This window comes from Pelophylax lessonae, assembly GCF_965119305.1.
Source record: "Pelophylax lessonae genome assembly, chromosome: 1".
Classification (NCBI taxonomy): Eukaryota; Metazoa; Chordata; class Amphibia; order Anura; family Ranidae; genus Pelophylax; species Pelophylax lessonae.
In genome coordinates, this window is record NC_138768.1 from 255,839,385 (window position 1) to 255,851,890 (window position 12,506).

Genomic DNA, 12,506 nt, shown 5'->3' on the forward strand with positions numbered 1-12,506 from the left:
GTAGACTCTGCTCCCTTTCACGGATTTGTGCAATGTTCTGCACCACAGTGGCAGGTCCCAAAAAGGCATTTTTTTCATGTAAGGCCATTCCGGCTCTCTACTGTCATGTGGAAGGTAGTGTTTTGGCCTTGTTGGACAAAGCGGTCAGCAGGAAAGGTGCACATTACTGCTGACTCTTGTTCCAGCAGGCATGGACAGGGACGTTACATTTAGTTAAAGGCGCACTGGGTAACTCTGCTGGCAGCTGGAAAGGATGCAGCACAGGGTTCGGTGTTGCAGCTTGTTTTGCCACCACGCCTCCAAAAAGCTGGTGCTTGTTCTGCCACATCTGGCTAATCCACCACCTCCTCCTCCATGTCCTCTTCTGCTCAATTGTTCTCTAAAGCAGCAGTGCTCCCTAAGCAATCAAGGGGCTACACAAGCAGTCAGGCTAAAAGATGCCATGCTGTGCTTCAGTTAGTCTGTCTAGGGGATAGGAGTCATACCGGTGCAGAGATTCTGTCAGCTCTGCAGGGGCAGGCTCAGAGATGGTTGACACCACGACAGCTTGAGCCAGCAATGGTTGTATGCGACAATGGCACCAACCTTCTCTCCGCCCTCTGACAGGGACACTTGACACATGTTCCATGCTTGGCACATGTTCTGAATCTGGTGGTGCAGCGTTTCTTGAGCAGATACCCGGGCTTCCAAGATCTCCTGAGGTAGGCCAGAAAAGTCTGTGGCCATTTCCGCCATTCGTTCAATGCCAGTGCTCGCTTATCTGACATTCAACGGGAATTCAACCTGCCCACCCACCGCCTCATTTGTGACATGTCCACCAGGTGGAACTCAATGTTGGCAATGCTGCAGCGGCTGCACACGCAGCAGAGGGGCATCAATGAGTACCTGTGTGAGTATGGCACAAGGACAGGGTAACTCACAGGTGCTATGCTAACTCACAGGTGTCAAACACAAGGCCCGCGGGCCAAATGCGGCCCCCCAGGCCATTTCATGTGGCCCTTGCACCTCTCCTGCAGCTGCAGCATCCCCCTTGTCTCTGCCCCCACCTTGTCTCTGTAGTCGACAGCAGAGAGCACAGAACTCCTTTGCCAGATCCTGCACTCCTCTGTGCAGCTGTAGAAAGGCTCCTCTTTGCCCCCCCAGGACATGGGGTGCTCTGGAGATCTAATCCTACAGATATAACTGGCCCTTTGAGGGCAACCATAATGCTGATGCGGTCCACGATGAAATGGAGTTTGACACCCCTGCTCTAACTGATATGATGTAATTAATAGCCCGATAGATAGGGAAAGATGTGGTGGTTATAGGATATACGCAAGTGACCGATTAACAATACTCTAACTGATATGATGTAATCAATAGCCCTATATATAGGGAAAGATGTAATAGGTATACAGTATACGCAATGACCTGATATGATGTAATTGATAGCCCTATATATAGATAGAGATCTATGTATGGTATATGGTCTATGATATGCACTACTAAATATACTTCTCACTATATGATCTCTGAACTTGTAAAAAGCACAAATCTCTCTCCCTCCCTGCTAGGAATGTCTCACTGGCACTGCACTGTCTGAAAAATTGCAAAGAAACGATTTTCTCCCTGCCTCAAACACGTTCCTGTCCCTCCCTACACTGCTAGGAATGTCTCACTGCACTGTCTGACAAACTGCAAAGAAACAATTCTCTCCCTGCCTCAAACACGTTCCTGTCCCTCCCTACACTGCTAAGAATGTCTCACTGCACTGTCTGACAAACTCCAGAAAAAAGCTATTGTCTCCCTGCCTCAAACGTGTTCCTCGCCCGCACAATCACATTACATGCTGCTGCTGAGCGGGCAGCCTTTATGTAGTGTGGGGCGTGTACTTGGCCCCTGAGCCATGATTGGCTAAAGGCAACCTTCCTTTAGTCCAATAATGGCAGAGATCATTTGATTGGCCAAAGCATGAGGTCAGGGTGCATGCTTTGTCCAATCACATAACGTGCTGCGTGCAGTGCATCATGGGATCTCGAATGTCCTGCGAAGAAGCACATTTGTTCGTTATTCGACAAACAAGTGAATGACCAATGTTCGAGTCGAAGTTAGCTTTGACTCGAACTTGAAGCTCATCCCTACTGATGACATAGTTCAAGCTTTTCTTTTCCTTTTTTAATCCTTAGCTGCCATGACAGATCTATAGTGACAGGCAGCAGTCCTTGTTCTACCGTACTACACTCTCTATCCTATCCTTCCCCTTGTCCCTTGCCTCCCCCCCCCCCTTTCCCTTTTTCTCTCCCTTTTACTGGTTGAGAGACTCTTAATGTTTTGATTATTCTTGTAAACTGTGTACTTTTCCCACTTATTTGGTTAGATTACATATGTAACCTAGTGTGATACATGTTCTCTCCCACCGCTAAGTACACCATTTTTTTGTAATCCTTTGAAAACTTGAATAAAGATTTAAATAAAATCATTTATTGTGAAAAATAAGACCCATATCACATATCAGTATACAGTTTGTAACACAATAGATGTCTTTCTTGTAAAAAGAGGGCCTAAATTTCCAAATATCAAGAAAGTATGGTCATGTTTTATTCTGCCTATTGGCATCAGAGATAGTTCTTATTTAGCATATTTATCAAGTGATCACAATCCTGCACCATAATATGTTTTACTTATGTCAAAGTTATTTCAAATATACAGTATAGTGTATGAATCAAAGTTAATCTAGCATTAAGGTGTCAAGGGTAATGTCTTCAAAATGTTTCCTGTGTCCCTATGCAGTGCCTTAAATCCTAGACCTTGGCTATACATTGAGATGTGAGTTCTGCCAAAGTAGATATTAAAGTATATCCAAATACAAAAACAAAAACAAAAAATTAGTAAATTGCTGTTCTAATCTATAGGGTAGGTTCCTGCATTAGTTTTCTTTTTTCTTCAGGCATTTTTTTTTTTCTAGATCCTGTGAATAAAACACATACTGTTCCTGGGTAGCTACTCTCATTCCTCCAATGTATCTATGGAGGGAGCCATGGTTGAGACTTAGGCCAGACTACTTATCAGCCTGTGTTCTTTTCCATTACTTAGAGGATAATGAGATCAGCAGTTTACAGAAGGAATGCTTCAGTTCATGTTTTATGCTTACAGTTCATTTGTGGGATGTGCCAAGGTCACTGCATTTCTAGCAAGATCATTGGGTATTTTCTGTACTTGTTGGCAATGTTCTTCGCATGAAAAACAAAAACAAATGCAGTCACAGCAGTGGAGGACTAATAACCTGAAATACAAATATTTAGTTGGATTTATGTATGCTTTAAGTTTTTTGATCTTTTCTGACACAAGGCCCAGCCACTGTCATTCCCTTGTCTGATTCAGAGCTTTTGCTAGCCATTTGGGTAGAAACAGAATCTCCAGTCTGAGCTTTACAGGGACAAAGTGATTGTTTTGAGAACTAGCACAGGTACTGACACAGGACACCATAAGATGCCTTCACTTTATTACGGTTGCCATCCTAAAAACATTTTAGATCAGTTTAGCTTTGCCGACTGCCTAACTGGGAAAATACGCAATTTTTTTAACCGCTTGCCGGCTCTGTTATTCAAAATGACGTACATGTATGTCGCTTCGTGTAGCAGTTAGCGTGGGCGTGCGAACGTGTCGATTAGCTAGAGGGGGAGCCAATCAGGGGGTCTGGGGGCCATGATGTCCGCTGGGCACCCATGGAGACAGAATGGCGGTCTGCCAATGTAAGCACGGCAGACCGCTTTTCTGTCAGTAATAAACACAGGGATCCTGTGTTCCTCCTATTTAGGAACACAGGTTTCTGTGTTCATCCAGTGAGCCCATCCCCCACACAGTTAAAAAGCATCCCTTAGGCACACATTTAACCTCTTGATCGTCCCTGGTGTTAACCCCTTCCCTGCCAGTGCCCTTAGTACATTAACAGTGTATATTTTTAGCACTGATTACTGTAGTAATGTCACTGGTCCCCCCCAAAAGTGTCAAAAGTGTCAGTTAGGGGTCTGATCTGTCCACTGCAGTTTGACTAAAAATTGCAGATTGCCGCTATTACTTGTAAAAAAATAAATAAATAAATATAAATTACATAAATCCTTCCCCTAGTTTGTAGACGTGAGAGCTTGGGCAATTTTTTTTTTTACCAAAAATATGTAGCAGAATACATATTGGCATAAAATGATGAAAAAAATTAGATTTTTTAATTGGGAATTTTTATAGCAGAAAGTAAAAAATATTGTTTTTTTTTTCAGAATTGTCGCTTTTTTTTTGTTTATAGTGCAAAAAATAAAAATTACAAAGGTGATCAAATATCACCAAAAGAAAGCTCTATTTGTGGTTAAAAAAAATAGGACATCAATTTTATTTAGGTACAGCCAACGCAATTGTCAGTTAAAGTAACACCGTGCCGATTCGCAAAAAATAGCCTGGTCATTAAGGGGGGTAAAACCTTCCGATCCTTAAGTGGTTAAAGTGTATTACCGAGGTTATGGCTGCAGCTAGATGCCATAACCCCAGTATTAAAATGTATTAAAATGTTCAGCAGCTGCTGCTCTTTCTGCTAAAAGTAATCCAAGTGGCTTATTAGCTTCTGGGTCACTTTTAGAAGGGGCAGGAGGGGTCAGTCCCCTCCCACTGCTTTATAGTGGTTCTAGGGCTTACCTGGCTCATCGTGAAGCCTGGGAACAGATCTGATGGTGGAAGTGGCTGGCTATAGAGATTGGAAAAGGAAAGATGGACTCATCTCTATGGCCTAGGAGACCCAGAGCTACATCATGATGTCACTTCCAGTTCACAGAGGATCTAAACAAGGAAAATCATTAGATCAATGTTTTTTTCTTTTGATCTGATGCTTTCCAATGTAGAGGAGAGATGTGGGATCTGATTGACAACAGACCTCTCCAAAAAGAGGACCTGTCATGCTTTACTGTTGTTAGAGGAGATGTTTACATTTCTTGTGACAGCAATAAAAGTGATCCAAAATTTTTTAAAGGGACAGTGTAAAAAAAATGAAATAAATAATAAATAAAAAAAAATGTAAAGCACCTTCATCCCCCGTGCTCACTGGCAGTGGTGAACGCATATGTAGGTTACACCCACATATGTATACAGTGTTTGCACCACACATGTGTGGTATAGCCTTAAATGTTATAGCAAGAGCAATAATTCTAGCACTGGACAACCTTTGTAAGTCTAAGCTGGTAACACCTAAATATTTTTGATACATCGCCTATGGAGATTTTTAAGTATCATAGTTAGCTGCCATTCCAAAAGCATGCACAGTTTTAAAGCATGACATGTTAGGTATCTATTTACTTATCTATTACTATTTACTTATCTTTCATTATTTACAAAACAATTGGGTTATATATATTTTTTTTGCTTTTCATTAAAGTATATTTTTTTGCAAATGTGTGACATAAAAAATCGCAACGACTGCCATTTTATTCTCTATAGCCTCTGCTAAAAATATATATAATGTTGTGGGGTTCTAAGTCATTTTCTAGCAAAAAAATACTGATTTTTATTAGTGAACAAAATGTGTTAGAATAGGCCCGGTCTTGCTGATTTGATAATTGCAAACAAGATTCAGGTACAAAGATTTATACATCATTTGCACAACTAGAGTGAAAGTAGAAAATGTCACCACTTACAGTTTGTTAAATAGTTGTGCTGTGCTCTGAACACTCATAAACCAATCTTTTTACCAGCACTGACAAACAGATCGAAATCTCCATTGCTCAGGTCTACTCAGCTTTATGGCTTCCCATTGAAATCCACTGCTTTTCAATGGGTTCCTCTCGCAGGACTGCACTTGAGAAGTACAGCCTACAACCAACAGGATCCCAAAATCACACAGCACAACTACCAGGCAACTAGCATTTCAGGAGAAGATTATTATTAGTTGTCTCTTTATTTTTCTCAAGGCTAAACGACTCATTGTAATGAGTTGGATGCAGTCAATATGGTGGATACAGTAACAGTATGATCTTACTACGGATGGACAAGCTGGGTAGACAAATAGACAACTGCCTTCCTATGACCAAAATTAGTATGCCATTATTGATATTTACCATAGTTCTGCTACATTATTTTATAAAATTTTGCTTTCCGATTTTTCGATTGCAAAAGTCCAAACTTCGTAAGACATTTAGATTTTTTTTTTTTAAATCCTGATGTAGTTTCAGTTTTTTCTTCGACTCAATTTTCTTTCCTAACCCAAATCCTACAAGATTACCATCTTCACCCTATGTGTCCAACATGTGAATCCGGCACCTCTTATTATAGCTGATTGACAGGATAAAAATAGATGATTTCATATGAAATAGAATTTGAATTGTACTTAATTTAGATGTACATTAAAATAAGGCTTCTCATTATATTATCAGCTGTGAGACAATTTATGTAAAACTATTCTACAGCGCCGCAAAAATTTCTCCAGAGAACATTGTATTCTTTGAGCTGTACCAGTGACTCAAGGTCAGAAAGTGAGATTGAAAAAGGTGGATTCAAGGAATAAAGGTTCCCCTAGTGTAAAAAGAGCAAAACTGTGACATTCTCTGTCTAATACAGGAAGTCACAATGGTGAATGTAAAAAATTATGCCTAATGTTGCTGTAAAATAAAATTCTAAAAATATTTTAATTCTACGACACTGGCAGTATAAATCAAAAATGAAATAATCTCTCTCTATAAATGAGTCATTTTTCAACAGCATTTAAAAAACTTGAGTAACATTGAAAAGAACTATAAGAAAATGTAAAATTGTAAAAAAAAAAAAAAAAAAGTTTTACTTTTATTTTGCGCTTTGTTTAATTAGATTTAACCTTTTCTCTAGATTTTTAATATTCCCCAAATTTTAGGATGATTTTTATCTAAAAGAATACAATACACAACGGTTACCTAAAGCTCACAATACAAATGACAATATAACTGTACAATCTCTGTACAATCAAACTTAGAGTGCTCATCTGAACTGTACATTCAGTTTGTATTCAGTCAAACATTTAAATCTAATTGGGATTTACGATCAGTTTGTAACATGTATGGTGAGATTAAAGTTCTGCCTCGTGTCAAAAAATTGAATTAAACCTACTATTTTAGTTACTATAGGCATAGAAAATGTAAATCCTAAAATTTCAAGTAAAAATGCCAAGCCGCTCTAAAAGAACCAAGTGCAGTTTGTAATTTGAGCTCACGTCTTTTTGATAATATATATATATATATATATATATATATATATATATATATATATATATATATATATATATATATATATATATATATATACAGTAGCTCACAAAAGTGAGTAGTGAGTACACCCCTCATATTTTTGTAAATATTTTATATTATCTTTTCATGTGACTGACAACACTGAAGAAATGACACTTTGCTACAATGTAAAGTAGTAAGTGTACAGCTTGTATAACAGTGTAAATTTGCTGTCCCCTCAAAATAACTCAACACACAGCCAATAATGTCTAAACCACTGGCAACAAAAGTGAGTACACCCCTAAGTGAAAATGTCAAAATTGGGCCCAAAGTGTAAATATTTTGTGTGACTACCATTATTTTCCAGCACTGCCTTAACCCTCTTGGGCATGGAGTTCACCAGAGCTTCACAGGTTGTCACTGGAGTCCTCTTCCACTCCTCTATGCCGACATCACAGAGCTGGTGGATGTTAGAGACCTTGCGCTCCTCCACCTTATGTTTAACCACTTTTGGACCGGAAGGATTTGCCCCCTTAATGACCAGGCCCTATTTTGTGATTCTGCACTGCGTTACTTTAACGGACAATTGCGCAATAGTGCAACGCTGTACCCAAATAAAATTGATGTCCTTTTTTCCCCATAAATAGAGCATTCTTTTGGGGGTATTTGATCACCTGTGCAATTTTTATTTTTTGCGCTATAAACAAAAAAAGAGCGACAACTCTGAAAAAAAAAAAAAAACATTTTTCACTTTCTGCTATATAACATTCCCAAAAAAATAAAATTTAAAAATCTATTTTTTTTACATTTTAGGCCAATATGTTTTCTGCTACATATTTTTGGTAAATAAGCATATTTTTATTGGTTTGCGCAAAAGTTATCACATCTACTAACTACGGGAAAGATTTCTGTCATTTTTATTGTTTTTATTTATTTTTTTTCTTACTAGTAATGGCGGCGATCTGCAATTTTTTGCGGGACTGCAACATTGTGGCAGACAGATTGGACACCTAAATTACATTTGACACTTTTGGGGGGACCAGTGACATTACTACAGTAATCAGTGCTAAAAATATGCACTGTTACTGTAATAATGACACTGGCGGACACTGTGGTGGCCGGCTACTGATGTGAGAGCAGCGCGGTCCCGGAGCTCTCTCCTGCTTGCCCTGATCCTTCAGCGATCCTGCAGAATCCCGAGCCGCTACTCACCTGCTTCCGACGCCTGTGTACTCCTGATCCCTCGGTGCATCAGCGGAGATGGTGAAGATCGGTCCCCCTGGTCCGGAGGCGCCTGGATCCCGGCCGTCGGCCTCCCTCCTCGAGCGGTCCCAAGATAGCGCCGGCCCGCCACGGAGCTTGAGCCAGCCAGCTGCTGCTGTATGATCCTGGCAGCCATCCGCCTCTCTCTCCCACGGTGGTGGTTCGGGGCCTGACGACTCTTCTTCCCTGCACCGGCATGAGACTGTGAGTGATCTTCTTCTTTCCCCCCCCTGGGCCCCACTGCTGAGGCAGGGGTGGAGGTGGATAGGCCTGAGCCATCCCTTGCTGCCATTATGGATGCCATCCGTCACTGTCAGGCCTCTCTCACTACTCAAATTGAGTCTGTGAGGATGGAGATGTCGTTCCTGAAGCAGGATGTCCATAATCTCCGCCATAGGGTGGGCAACGCGGAACAACGTATTGGCGACCTGGAGGATGCCCACCGCCCCTTGCAGGCCTCTGTGTCCGACTTGCAGAGGGGTCACACGACCACCATTGATAAGATCACTGACATGGAGGATCGCCTCCGACGTAATAACCTCCGCTTTCTGGGATTCCCTGAGGGGGCGGAGGGAAAGACCCCCGAATTATTTATGGAAAAGTGGCTCCTTGACACCTTTGGGAAGAATGTTTTTTCTCCTTTATTCGCCATTGAACGGGCGCACAGGGTGCCGTTGCGCCCCCTACCACCAGGGGCGCCACCTCGTCCTCTTCTCATTAAACTTCTGCATTTCCGTGACAGGGAGGCTGTGCTACGGGCCTCCAGGGAGAAGGGCCGTGTCTCCTACAATAATAATGCTATCTCCATCTTTCCTGACTTCTCTGCAGCCACCCAAAAGCAGCGGGCCTCCTTTATGGCGGTTAAGAGGCGGCTGCGTGATCTCCAGTTGCCATATAGTATGCTTTATCCTGCCCGTCTCTGGATCATCTCTCAGGGCAAGGCTCATTTCTTCCAGGATCCTCGGGAGGCCGCGCAATGGGTGGACTCCTTGGGCCGTGGCTCTCCTGGCCGCCAGGACCGGCGGTCTCCTCCTAGATGAAGGACTGTCTATCTGCTGATAGTCTGGTTGGGCTCTGGGCTTGTCCTGGTGCTCTTCATGGACCCTCTCTCGCTTGATTTTTTGGGACAGATGGTTATTCCTTTTTTCTGGGGGTCGGGGTTCCTATTTTTCTGTTTTTTCTGATGGGCATTTTTGGGGTGGGGGCTCCCCCCTCATCTCCTTCCTTTTTATTGTTTTTTCTCGTTTGTCTACTACAGGACGAGCAGATCCACGTTTCCCTGCATTTGACTTCCTTTTGTTGTTATGGGCTACAAAGCTCTCAATTGTTGGGGTTTGAGGGCCGGGTGGGCTAGGGTGGGGGGAGGGGGTGTTTGTTACTATTGCCATCCGCAACCTGCGGGTGTTGGCGGGTTTCTCCTTTTTGGTTTGTTTGTTTGCACCATTTTGATCCACAGGGTCGGTACAGTTTTTCCTTTTTTTGTTTTTGGTGTCATGCTCTCTCCTTATGCGATACAGTTGATTTTGTTTAATATGTTATTGTGGTCACTTTTTTTATGTCTTATGCGTACTCCTTTTTCTGGGCTCCTCTCAGATGCTGGTTGTGCCTTGGCCCTTCGGGGTTTGCCTGTTTTTGGGCTGACCTACGGGGCGCTAACGCTGATTGTTGGTATATTTCTATGTCTACTCTACGTATAATCTCATGGAACGTCAGGGGGCTAAATTCTAAAGTGAAACGGTCTCTGATGTTTGACTATTTAAAACGCCATAGTCCTCATGTTGTTTTGTTGCAGGAGACACACCTCCAGGGGTCCAGGGTTATGGCCCTTAAGCGGGCGCACGTGGCGTATGCGCTACACTCTACCTACTCTTCCTATGCCCGAGGCACGTCCATTTTAATTGCCAAATCCGCTCCGGTCACTATTAAACATCTAAAGACGGACCCCTCGGGGTGCTTTGTTATCCTTATTATTGAATATTTGGGTAAACCTTATACCCTGGTGAATGTTTATGTCCCCCCGCCATTTACTAAGTCATTCTTTGACCGTGTTTTGGGTTTGGTTTTGGAAATGGCGGAGGGCCCTCTTATTATGGCGGGTGACTTTAACACGGTCCTCGACAATGCTTTGGACCGCTCTGGGGCTGCTTCTTCCCAACATACCCCCCTGCGCTCCTATTTGGACAAATTGGACCTCACGGACGCCTGGAGGTGGAAACATGGGGGGATTACTGAGTTTTCTTGTTATTCGAGCTCACACCACACTCTATCTAGGATTGACCTCTGTTTGCTCTCTCGGGAACTGCTGGGTCCGCTCTCGGGGATCAGGTACCTCCCTCGGGCGGTATCTGACCACTCCCCTTTGCTGGTGGACCTTGCTTTGGGGTCCCCACCTAACTATAAACTGTGGCGACTGAGCCCTCTGTGGCTGGCGGACCCCGCGTTGACTGATCAGGGGCTCACGGAATTGAATTCTTTCTGGGCGCTCAATGGACAGGAGGGGTTGGCACTGCTGACCTGGGACGCCTTCAAGGCCACTATGCGGGGCACTTTCTCGTCTGCCGTGGGCCATGCTCGGAAGGCACGTCAGACCAAGTTGGTTGACGCCGAACGGGCATTGCATGCGGCTGAACGGCAATACTCTGACGACCCCTCCCCTCAGAATCACGCCGCTTGGCGGGCCAGAGCCCGTGATTTGGATCTCGTCCTTATTGAGCGCACCCAGAAAAAACTGTTGTATCAGAATCAAAGAATTTTTGAACTGGGGGATAAAAACAGTCGCCTGTTGGCCTACTTAGCTAGGCCGGATTTTCAACCTTGTATCATTCCCCGGGTCACCAGCTAGGCCGGTGTCATTGTGGAACAAACTCCTGATATTCTTCATAGTTTTGTTGAATTTTATTCCTCTCTATATCGCACCCAGGCCCATTACACTATTATCGAACTTGATGATTTTCTGTATGATATTGATTTGCCCGCATTGTCGGCCGACCAATCTCGCTTCTTAGACTCCCCTTTGACCACAGATGAGATTGACAAGGCCGTAGCTACGTTTGCGCATAATAAGACACCTGGCTTGGATGGTTTCCCCATTGAATGGTATCTTCACTATTGGTCCCCCATTTGTTGAAAGTGTTTACTTGTGCTCTGAAGGAAGGACGTCTGCCGCCCTCCATGACCGAAGCCCTTATAGTACTCATCCCGAAGCCGCGCAAGGACCCTCTTCTCTGTGAATCGTACCGTCCGATCTCACTTATTAATACAGATGTGAAGATTTTGGCCAAGGTCCTGGCGAGACGGCTGAATACGGTTGTCACGGACTTGGTCGGGGCGGACCAGTCGGGGTTTATTCCTGGCCGGTCTACCTCGATCAACTTGCGTAGACTTTTTACCAACCTTCAGACGACTCATGCTTCTGTGGGGGCCAGGGTTGTGGTAGCCCTGGACACTCACAAGGCCTTTGATTCCGTGGAGTGGCCTTATCTCTTGGAGGTATTGGTGAAATTCGGATTTGGACCGGGGTTCATAAAATGGGTAAAACTTCTATATTATCTCCCTCGTGCCCGTATCAGGGTCAATAATTCTGTGTCTGACTCCTTTCCCGTTTTTCGGGGTACTAGGCAGGGGTGCCCGTTGTCCCTGTTGCTTTTCGCCCTGGCCATTGATCCTTTGGCTGCGCAGATCCGCCAGTGTGCGGCTGTTGCGGGCTTTGTGATCAATGGCTTGGAAGAAAAGGTTTCATTGTATGCGGACGATATGTTGATATATCTAGCGGATCCATATCAATCCCTCCCCACTCTATTGTCCATTATTGATCGCTTCGGTCACTTCTCGGGTTTTCGGGTGAACTGGAGTAAATCTACTCTGTTCCCCCTGGATCCCCAGGTTCTGCCCCCTTCTCTCGCATCATGCCCTCTCCAGGTGGTGGATCGGTTTCGATACTTGGGGGTTGACATTCAACTTCCCTTGTCTCGTTTCCTCTCCAATAATTTAGACCCCTTGGTCGCCCGACTTAAATCTTCTTTACAGCTCTGG